The 11,245-nt window shown below is 42.8% G+C and overlaps 1 protein-coding gene across 1 annotated transcript in view; it reads left to right on the top strand.

The window, feature by feature from the left end:
- The first annotated feature begins 5,404 nt into the window (after positions 1 to 5,404).
- Positions 5,405 to 11,245, top strand: part of ankrd50l (ankyrin repeat domain 50-like) — a 31,267-nt gene continuing 25,426 nt past the window's right edge. Inside the window, exon 1 of the mRNA XM_080786403.1 lies at positions 5,405 to 5,546. The gene's annotated coding sequence lies outside the window, so the exon portion shown is untranslated. The remainder of the gene's footprint in view (positions 5,547 to 11,245) is intronic.

The raw sequence follows: 11,245 nt of genomic DNA, 5'->3' as shown, positions 1-11,245 counted from the left end.
GTGTAGCCTACATACTTCTACAGGGAAGATACTTCATTCTTCTCTGAGACATGACATGTGAGTTGTTGTATTTTTAGAGTTAAACATATAGGCCTTTAAAGGAGGGCTGGGTGTACTGTCTGTAGAGCCCTTATGGGGCCCCCAGGGCTAGGTGTACTGTCTGTAGAGCCCTTATGGGGCCCATGCAGGGCTGGGTGTACTGTCTGTAGAGCCCTCGGGGCCCATGCAGGGCTGGGTGTACTGTCTGTAGAGCCCTTATGGGGCCCCCAGGGCTGGGTGTACTGTCTATAGAGCCCTTATGGGGCCCCCAGGGCTGGGTGTACTGTCTATAGAGCCCCCAGGGCTGGGTATACTGTCTGTAGAGCCCTCGGGGCCCATGCAGGGCAGTGATCGTGATCCCTATCTCTCTGTGTTTACTCGACCTATAGCGCACATGTCTAGTTACCCACGCTGCATTGTCATCCCAGCACGTCACCTGACTGTGGAATGTAGTGCTATACAGTATGTACAGTACGGTAAGATGTTGTTACATATATACTTATCGTGTCTGCATCTCAATATTAAAGCTGCAGTCCGGAACGTGTTTTAGTTCATGATTGAACGTGTTTTAGTTCATGACAATCTGTATGCTGGAGTATGTTAACAGTACAACATACTGTAACTTATAGCACATCTGCAGTGGTTGGAGGTACTGTACTATAGGCATACCGTCTCCTATACTCATACCCCGGTGTCGGTTAGGACTTACGGTATAGGACACTCACTGGTTAACAAGCAGCCCAGCCTGAAGCTCACAAGTCCACTCTCTCATTGGAGATTCCCTGTTGAAGAGCAGCATTATATGTTTGGTGGATGCGGTGCACTGGGGTTTGAATCCCAGGTGTTACATGCAGGTGCAATTGCCGGTGCTGTCTGAGTGAGAGGACATAAAATGTACAGATTGTAAACGAAAATGTATACAATAAAAAAACAGATCATTGAAATTTAAAACAGACAAAATCTATAGTTATCAGCTAAAACAGTGAATTCGCTCTGCATTTAACAGAGGCAACAACGACCGAGTCTGCGAGTGGGATGTATATAGGTTTGACTGATTTGTCAGGAAATCCAATCCAATGTTGACGGTTGAAAATTGAAAAACCATGGAGCCTATTTTACTAGCAGTGAGAAGGTGAGAACAAATCAGTGAAATACTGTAGGTATAAACACAAGCTATAGTTATTGATTCAAGATGTGTGTGCTTTAAGGGCCTTGGGTAGACAAAACAAGACAATACAAAGGGTGCATTCGGATGTATAGGCACACTATAAGCGCACTGCCAATACAAACTAATAGGCGAGTGCACTCCCGGTGCGCATCGATCATTTCCGAACGCACCCAAACGCATAACGGTATAAACAAAATGTCCTCTCCCACAAAATAAAGTGAGAAAGAAGTACTGCCGTGGCAGACAACCCGCAGCACTCCAGATTAAAACAAAATCCTTCTAGGTGCATTAAGGCTCGAAGATATAAGTTGAGGTGAGGTCACAAAATAAATAAAACTCAAGTGACTGGTTGGTGCCTATACTGTATTATTCCCTGTGGAAGGAGGATTTTTGTATTCAATTTGTATTTAAATGGGGATCAAAATAACGATACAAATAAAGTAAACTATGGTGTACAAACGTGGAAATATGCCGATGTTAATATACACGTAACAAAAAGAGAGTTTGAGCGATGTTTTTGTAGTACCATCAGGAGTAGCCCATGGCTAATAACCCAGACTCAAATCACACATTTATTTTTTGCCAACGGCTGATTCGGTCTGGCTTATTAGCCAGGCTACATCAGGAGTGCATGCTAATCTATCCATCTATCTATCTATCTATCTCAGGGTTAAATTACCACTGAGGATTTTATACTGTGTCAAAATAACTTGGTGAGTTCCAATGGACTATATAACCCACAAAAGTCATACTGTGTATAGTTTTATTGTTCGATAGAGAAGATATGGATTCAGCCTTCGGGCGGAAAGTCTACATGAAAGCTACGTTTTGTATAGCGGGATATATTGCATATAAGAATAGACATGATCTGACCTGCATGCGCACAGACACATGCTTGCTGGTACTGTAATATTTCATGTCTTTGTTGCACTCTGCAGTATACACGATCCTTTCCTCCTTTCAAAGTTCCTACAGTATATAAGCTGCCGCTGGAACCAGAACAAGCCTTTCTTTCAGCTCGTCTCCTGAAAGCCATGCGTGAACATCCAGTCCGTCCTGCCAGACGGACATTAAGGCCTGACTCACACGTGCACAACAGACTGATGTATGCTTGTTGTATGAGATGTATGAGGGGGTGTGGGGCAGTCGAAACACGGCCGAAAGCCGTACAACACAAATGTTGTGTCAAACCATTGGAAATGCATTGGGGCAAGATGTATCACAACCTTTGTATACATCTAGCATGCATCAATGTTGTATGCTAGATCGAAAGGTGTGAGTGAGGCCTTCCCGACTCACACCTCATACAACAAGCATACGTCAATCTGTTGCGAAGGTATGAGTCAGGCCTTACAGTGGTGGGAAGAAAAGTACTGAATTGTTTTACATGCAATTTAGAAGTACTTTGTTTTACGAGTAAAAGTACGGAATTGAAAATGTATTTGAGTAAAAGTACAAAGGTATCGGCATCAAAATGTATTTAAAGTACTAAAAGTAAAAGTACTCATTGTGCAGAATGTCCCATTTCACAAGTTCAAAATATGTACAAAATCTATTGAAAATAGCCAAAATGTATAGGGTTGAAGTGGTTAATGTATGTTTTCTAATCTAAATTAAAATATCCAAAGTAACTATAGTTTTCAAATAATTGTAGTGGAGTAAAAGTAAACATTTTGGCTCTGAGATGTAGTGGAGTACAAGTATTGGAAATTGGAAGTACAAATACCTCAAAATTGTACTTAAGTACAGTACTTAAGTAAAAGTACCTTTCCACCACCAGACATTAACCATCATAAAACTGGCCTAATTATTTTCAATGTGCAACACCGTCATGCAAACAAAGTATACATCAGGCTTAAGTGACCCCTATAGTTAGTAGACAGTAGTGGTTTTAAAAAGCACTGTGCACTCTAATTTCAATGCACTCAGCACTTTGAAAGTGTTTGTCATCATTACCGTTCACAAACATAGAAAATGTTTAAACTATGTGTTTCAATTTCCATTTCTAGAGCTAGCTCATTTGGTTTCCATGTACGGTATTTACGTCTGATTGATTGATTGATTCAATATTTATTAGGAAGAAGGTATATTCAGTGATTTCACTTAATTCAAATATCACTTCTTTTTTGTTTTGTTGTGATAATCCTCCCTACTATATAGACTGTGCTGACCATATAAACTTTATATGGTCAGCATCCAGTCCGTTCTCTTTATATTATAAAGAGTTCCTCCCTGTCCCCAGTTAAAAAATGCGAGTAAAAGATTTGAGGAAAAAATGTGAGAAAGAAATGAGTGCTTTGAGATGGGCCTTGAGCCAGGTCATCTTTGAAAGATGTATTAGGTTGGGAGCACAGTTTGACTACTGGACAGATTTTGCGTCTGTAGAACTCTGAACAAGCTTTTTTAGAAGGATTTAGAAGCAAGCTTGTGGCTGAATGTTTCCTTATTAGATGGACTGGCAGGAAATATCTCAGTGAATGACCAATTCACCAATACTCTCTCCTCCCTCCACACAGCTAACGTGTCCTTGAGCAAGACACTGAACCCCCAACTGCTCCAGTGGAGCTGCTTGTGGCTGTGGTTGTACTAAAATGCACTCACATAACGCAGCCAGAGTGACATGGGCTGTAGGGATTAGATTGTAGAGCTGTTTAAACATCCATCCATCCATCCATCTTCAACCGCTTATCCGTAGTCGGGTCGCGGGGGCAACAGCTCCACCAGAGTGTTCCAGACTTCCCTCTGAATCTGTAGGACAGAAATCACATGCTGTGTTAATGATTTGAGGCATTTTGTTCAAAATGGACTAATCTTGCAAAGCGTGGAAGGCAATCTTAGCCAATAGGGATGGAATTTGGGAAAGCGGACAGATGTGTGTTGATGTCATTACTATGGAGATAGTGTATACCGATTTGCGTGATGAATATAAAAATATGTACAAGTTATGTACAGAAATGTGTTTTGCCAAAATCAGCCTCATGGTGGCGCTATAACCGGCAGATGTGGCATTTCTTCCTCGGCCTAGTGGGAATGTGTGTGTGCATAATTTCACAGAAATGTGTGTTAATGATTTGAGGCATTTTGTTAGAAATGGACAAATCCTGTAAACTTTGGAAGGCAATCGTAGCGATTGGGGATGGAATATGGGGAAGCGGACAGGACATGTAAAGAAATGTGTTTTGCTAAAAGTCTGCCTCCTGGTGGCGCTATAAAATTTGGGGCAGAGGTTCATCGTTGGCATCCAGGGAGTGTGTGTGCACATGCATCGACCGGGCCAACAGTGCCGGAGATTATCTGTACACAGACAGACAGACGCACACACACACACACACACACACACACACACACGGAGTGCAAAACATGCTCTCTCCCCATGCCGTCGGCCTGGTGGAGACAATTAATAGTCCACTTTAAACTAATGCTTGAGCATTATGCACAAATGTAAAACCAAAAACAAGGCACACAAACTGGTGTTTTTCAGACATGTAAACCAAATATAATTCTCATACGATAAATAGCAAAAATAGAAACTCATCATGTATTAAACAATTTAGACAGAAATAGGCCCCTGGCTGGCCTGTGTGTGATCTTTGTCCCAAGTTGGGAACTACGTCTGCCACTGGCCACTGCAGTGCTAGACAGACGGAGCAGAGCATGACCAAGACCAAGCAGATAAAAACGTGACCCATGGAGAACCTTGACATTTACATCTGACCTAGTTTTGAGCATACTGTAACAAGTGTGAAATTTGGACTAAAATGACACAACAACAAGTCAGTGGGTATGTTATACTTAGGTCCTCGATCCGAAAGGTTCACATGCTGCAGCAAGGAAGGCTGCATGGAAGCAGCTGCTGTAGACATACTTTGAAAACTCAGGTGTTGAAAGAGATCGGGCTCTTTACATTAGTCTCTTCCCTCTATTCTTGGTGGTGTTCCTGTTCAAACTACAGAACAGACAGGACTCAGAGCCAGAGAGGATTTCCTTAAGACACACAATCCTGCTTCCCCCCCTCTCAACATCCTTTTTGGCAGTGGGCGAGAGACAGGAAGAGAGAGAGAGAGAGCGAGAGAGCGAGAGAGAGAGATTGTTCATGACAGTTTTGAGTCCAGCATGAATCTGGAGTTTTAGAGTCTGGACTCTGGAATATGCTTATTAACCTATCAGACAGTATCTAGGCTGTATATATGGGATTGTTGGAGCATAGCCTATAAGCCTATACGCATCGACGCGTTTTAATAGCCACATTACTGAATGTAATGTATAGAGGCTGCATGTGTTCGTGCCCGACACAAAAACCTCAGGGGAGAGATCTTGATCGAGTGCACCTTTCAGCCAGGTAAGACACCACCAGATGTATCGCTGCTGCTTTAGATTTGACAATCGATTCTCTTAACAAGAAATGTGGATTTCATCTTCCTAACTGACGCGCTTGACACAAATAAGAAGCATTTGGGGGGGGGGGGGGGGGGGGGGAGCGCGTTGCGTTTAGACTTTACTGTCTATTCGCCCGACTCCGCCTGCTGTTTATAGTGTCCAGTTAAATGGAAACACAACGCTTGTTTTGATCGCGTGCTGGACTGGACGACATGCTGCTGCTTTAACCGACAGTGTATGGTGGTAGCCTGCTGTTTCTCGGGGGGGACCACAGCACCTGTAGAGTGACGGACGGGAACGATCAATGGGAATGTAGTAAGTTGATTATCTTTGGTGTCGCGGGGAAGTGTTGGCGACTCGAGTGCGGATACAATGCTCGAAGGATTGACACTTTGACACTCATAATAACGCTCTGTTTAGACTGTAGGCTACTGTTTAGATTAGAAAGTAATGTAACCTGTTATTCTGGAACGTACGGTAGACCGTCACCGCCTACGGGTAGCCCTATATTCGTGTCTTCTGACAAATAAAACAAAAACAACCTTATGGTGGCAGTATTATTGCGCTCATGCGGTCGGTCTCTGGCTGCTGTGCTCGATCGTTCGTTTCCACACGTTGTTTACCAAAAACAACAGCGATTTGACATGCTCCAGCTTTATGTTTTCGGTTTCGTACGAAAACTATATGTTTTTCCCCCCCTTTTCCAGTTCCCTGGTTTGAACAGGAGGGTGTACTAGTTGTTTGTGTCTCGTTTCCACGCTGAGAAAAGTGACACTGCAGGCGGCTATAATATAGCCTAGGGACTGCTGACTGGAAGAGACAAGTGGGGTCATCGTGGCAGGAATGTAGTAGTGGTAGGATAAGGATTGCTGCTGCCATTACAGTGGATGGAATGGCAGGTGTCATGTAATCAGCTCCTTCACTCCCTCCCCAGTCCCCTCCAGAACACGTTCAGATTAATCAGAAGAAGCCTGCATTGGTTTTTATGGTCAAATGTATCACTTCTACTCAGTTCTTCTCATTTTATTATTATTATAAAGGTTAGGCTTCTGCAGTAGGCTAGCTGTCACAATATAAACTATAGCCACAACGCAGACAAAAATCAGACCCGTCTGAAGTGAGTGGTACTGTACTGTACTGTACTGTACTGTACTGTACTGTACTGTACTGTACTGTACTGTACTGTACTGTACTGCACAAGCCCTCCTCCCTGGCCTATGTGCGTCTGTGTGTTGGCCCGTGCAACAGGGACACTTGGTGGTGAACAAACGCTATAACGCTATTGTCGTGCTCAGACACAGCCGGGGACACACCCAGGGACACACAGCCAGACTATAGCTGTCTATACTACCTGTAGACCATCTGTGCAAGTATGATGTAAAAACAAACGGCAGGAGAAAATGAGAGGATTTTCATGGAACTCCCTCTTTCAGGATCGGCGTTTGTGTCACTGTCTCTTCATGGAACAATTTCATGACTTTTGCAGTAAAAGTCCCAGAACAATATGAATGCCCATATTTGGTTCTATTGTGAATCAGCAGCCTTTTATATAAAGCATTTTATATAAATGTTGACGTTTCTGAACGATATTCCCTTGTAAATTCTGGTCCCATTTAGGATATAACAAAATATGACATTGATTTTTTTTTTTATATATTTAAACGGAACGGGTCTTTCAGATTTTTCATATTCCATCCCTGATTGTGTCTTGTACACTCAGTCAAGCTGCATGCCTATACTTTGGCTCCACTTATTTTATCTATGTGAAACGGCCTTTTTTTCCCCCACAAATGAAATATAATAAAATCCAAGTTTAGAACTCGTATGACTGACTCACATCTTAATGACAGCCTCTCAGACTAGTGGCAATCACTAACTATCGACCAGATTTCAAAAGGATCGAAGAATAGATAATGTACAGTAAAATGTACAGTAAAGGTCGTCTGACCCTGAGCATTTTCCTGCATGGCCCCACTTCGTGCAAATTGTGGATGGAAGAAGAGAAGTAGGAGCTGTTATAAGTGCATTGAGTGTGACGTCTTGTTAATGTTCCATTCAGCCAAGACGGACACATCGCATTTGCTTGATTCTGTAAGAAAAAAAGATCGATTTGGTTAATTTTATATGCACACACGCTGAGGAGACGAGAAGAGACTGGTCTCTCTCTAGCTCTCTCACCCAGAGGTTCCGAACGGGGTGAGTCAGTCCCTCTCTCTCTGTCTGTCTGTCTGTCTGTCTCTGTCTCTGTCTCACACACACAAATATGATTTAAATCCCACCAGTAGTTGCAGGGGCAAAACGGTGCAGGATTTACTTGGAACTTGCTTTTTCAGGGTTAGGCGTTCTTTTGTAGTCACTTCATGGATGGATTTCTTGACTTTTGCAGTATAAAAGTAAAACTTTCTGACCATCCATTTCATGAAGAGGACATCTTAAAGATATGAAAAAAACAATGTCACGTTTATGGGGAGAGTATGTTTTGTACTCATCCAATTGCCATCAAAGGCGTAAGAACAAATGGCACCCTTTTCACATTGGCCTGTTATAGCGCCACCAGTCCAGGAGGCCACAACCTGACCTGTGGTGAGTCACTTCATGGATAAATGTCATGACTTGCAGTAAAAGTTAAACTTGGGACATTTCATGAAGGGGACATTCTAAAGATCTGAAACTATGTCCGGTTTTGTTCTTTTAGGGGTATCTAAAAAAAAACTACAGCTCTTTTTGAGTGTTTGTTCTAAACTAAACACTAGTAAAACTCTTCACAGAGACCACTGACATGACAGTCCTTGTCTGTGTGATTTCAGAAGTTTGTTTCTTATCAGATATGAGGAGCCTAATGGTATACTTGCAGAGCCTATAAGGAGAGTTGCGTCACATCCGTTCACTGCATGGGTTTCAGTCTTCTACAGAGCCTTCTATTGGTGAATAGTGACAAAGCGCCCTGGCTGAACCCTAAGTTTGCGGAATGCAACTATGGAGTCTTTGAGCTCTTTTTGTCACTATTTCGAGTTCCATGAACCAACGTGGCGCTGTTTCTGCCCCCTCATTGACACTGTCCAACAGAAGGCTACGGGGTACAAAGCACTTTTTTCTTTGCTTCTGGATTTTCCTTTGTACTATAGCGCACTCAGCTTTTCCTCTTTCCATTAAGTGAACCTACACACAAAGTGCTTCTGTCAGCAAAGGTGAGCAAAGAGGTGTATTCTTCTGTTCTGTTCTTCTATCGCGGAAGAGCAGCAGGGTTCACTTTTTATAGCGTGTTAATTAAATCCTTGTGAGGCACGAGAGCTCTTTGGTCTCGGAACCTTTCCACAGTAGACCCAGCAATACCCTATTACTGCTATAAGCCAATGACTACTCTCTATCTATACAGTCAATGTAGGTCAATATAGCCTTAGTACAAAGGAGGCTATACCGAGTCCATTTATTATCATTACTGAGTAAATACTGTGGTCTGGGGTCATTACAAGGACAAAAACAAGTATTGGAGCGTTTCAATGTACTAGAGGTCGATCGGGGCCACTACGCTGCCCGCTGCCCTCACACCTATGTCGCAATGCCAATCCGACCGATATCCTGTCTGAGTCATATAGGCCGTTTCTCAAATACCCAAACTTGGGAAGTTCAGACGTGCGTCCTCAGGAGTTCAGACTTGCAGGTTCCTCCTCGGGAGTATAGATATACTTCAGAGGACAGGAGGACGGTGGTTCTGCGGATTGGAATAGCCGCGTTAAAATAAATATATATATATATATATATACAGCAGCGTGCTGCATTGTGCAGTGTGCTTTATTCGTATTTTTTTTTATTGTCAGTTATGTAACCTTACCCAACCCGTTGGCACAAAGCTCAGAAGCAGCATCATCCCAGGAATGGCAGCATGGTATAAAAAGATGGATTAACGACGTGTCAGAAAACAAAGCAAATCACACAGGATTTGAGAGCTCTCTGACGGGGGAATTAGTACTTGTGTTGGTTTTAGAGGCTTTTACAACCCAACCCATGATTGATGATCACACAGGTAAAAAAAAAATATCTCATAATTTTTATACCTAGATTTTGTAACCCATTTTTCACCCCTGTGTCAATTATCTAATGTTGATCCTGGGCTCTACACACCCTCCGCCAACCTGGGGAGAGCAACGGACTTGAACTCATGCTTCCTTCATGCTTGAGTGTCCAAGTCGCTCCTTTACAACCTGACAGGGGGGAGTTTCCCTCATAGACATATAAACGTAGACGCCCCTTTCCGGCTCTGAGGCGAGTGTCACAATTGAAGGCACAATTTTCCCGAGATTCCTTGCAAAGCATTTGCCTTCAATGAGCAGCTTATACGCGTGCGTAACATAAGTCCCGGAAAAGACGCGCTGTGATTGGCCAGTATAGTCACTTGAGTGACAGCGAGAGACATGGACGAGTCGCATGAGTGACGTCCCTTGGGCAGCAACGCAGCGACGTGTGCCTTCAGAAAATGCTTTCAGCACTTCTAAATAAGAAAGCTGCGGAGAACTGTCGCTTTCTGTTCACTCTTTAACCCATTCTGACCTGAGATCAGATTCATACGAGGTTTCCTCTGAACACACACTGGTCTGATTAACCCATTCTGACCTGAGATCAGATTCTAAAAATGTCAGTCGTTCTTCGATTTTTCAAAAATAGCAGACCTACAAGCTCGTAGCGCGCCACTCGGTGGCGCGCTATGAGCTAACACCAAAACGGGTGCCCGACCAAAATGGGTTAATGTTTTCTGTTAGTAATCCCCCCCTGGCTCTGCATGTATTGTTGTATTAATAACTTTGTTGTTTGTGTTTATTTGTTTGTCTTGTTTTGTATTCAAAAATAATATCCCCATCTCCAATCTCCCAATAAGGTCCGCTGTCGCACCTGTTGAAACTTCACTTGCAGTATAATGACAAGCCCAAAATAGGGATCCCAGGTGAAGCAAAGATATGAAGCAAAGATATGAGTTGAAAACGTTGGCTCTGAAAGAATATATATTCAAAGATTTGCACAACATTCTGATGCGTCGTTATCGTGTGAGAGTTACCAGATAGTCCAATAAACAAACAGGCTGTAAACATAAGTCATGGAATCATAAGATCTGGCATATTTTAATGATTTGCCCGAGATACAGTACTTATCCCAAAATGAATGGTCATGTGGTATATGCATAAAAAAAATCTACAGATCTACGAGCTATGAGCTCGTAGATCTGCTATTTTTCAATAGCTAAAGCGAAACATAATGCTTCAAACACCAAAAGGAAGGTTAATCGGACGCAAACATTTTGGCATATATATTGCTCTGGGCTCTACCAGCTACTGTATAACTCCCAGGAGTTAATAGTTTTCTTAACCCATTCTATACGGGAACCCATTTTGGTGTTAGCATCATGTTATGCTTTAGCTATTGAAAAATAGCAGATCTACAAGCTCATATCGCGCCACCGAGTGGCGCGATACGAGCTTGTAGGTCTGCTATTTTTGAAAAATTCGAAGAACGACTGACATTTTTTAGAATCTGATCTCAGGTCAGAATGGGTTCATCAGACCAGTGTGTGTCCAGTGGAAACCTCGTATGAATCTGATCTCAGGTCAGGCATCTTTTCCTCTTCCTGAAAAAAACTCCCACTGACTCTCAGGTGACACCGGCCATAAT

The sequence above is a fragment of the Protomyctophum bolini genome (assembly GCF_963924005.1).
Source record: "Protomyctophum bolini genome assembly, chromosome: 16".
Classification (NCBI taxonomy): domain Eukaryota; kingdom Metazoa; phylum Chordata; class Actinopteri; order Myctophiformes; family Myctophidae; genus Protomyctophum; species Protomyctophum bolini.
This window is presented reverse-complemented; position numbering and strand designations above follow the sequence as displayed.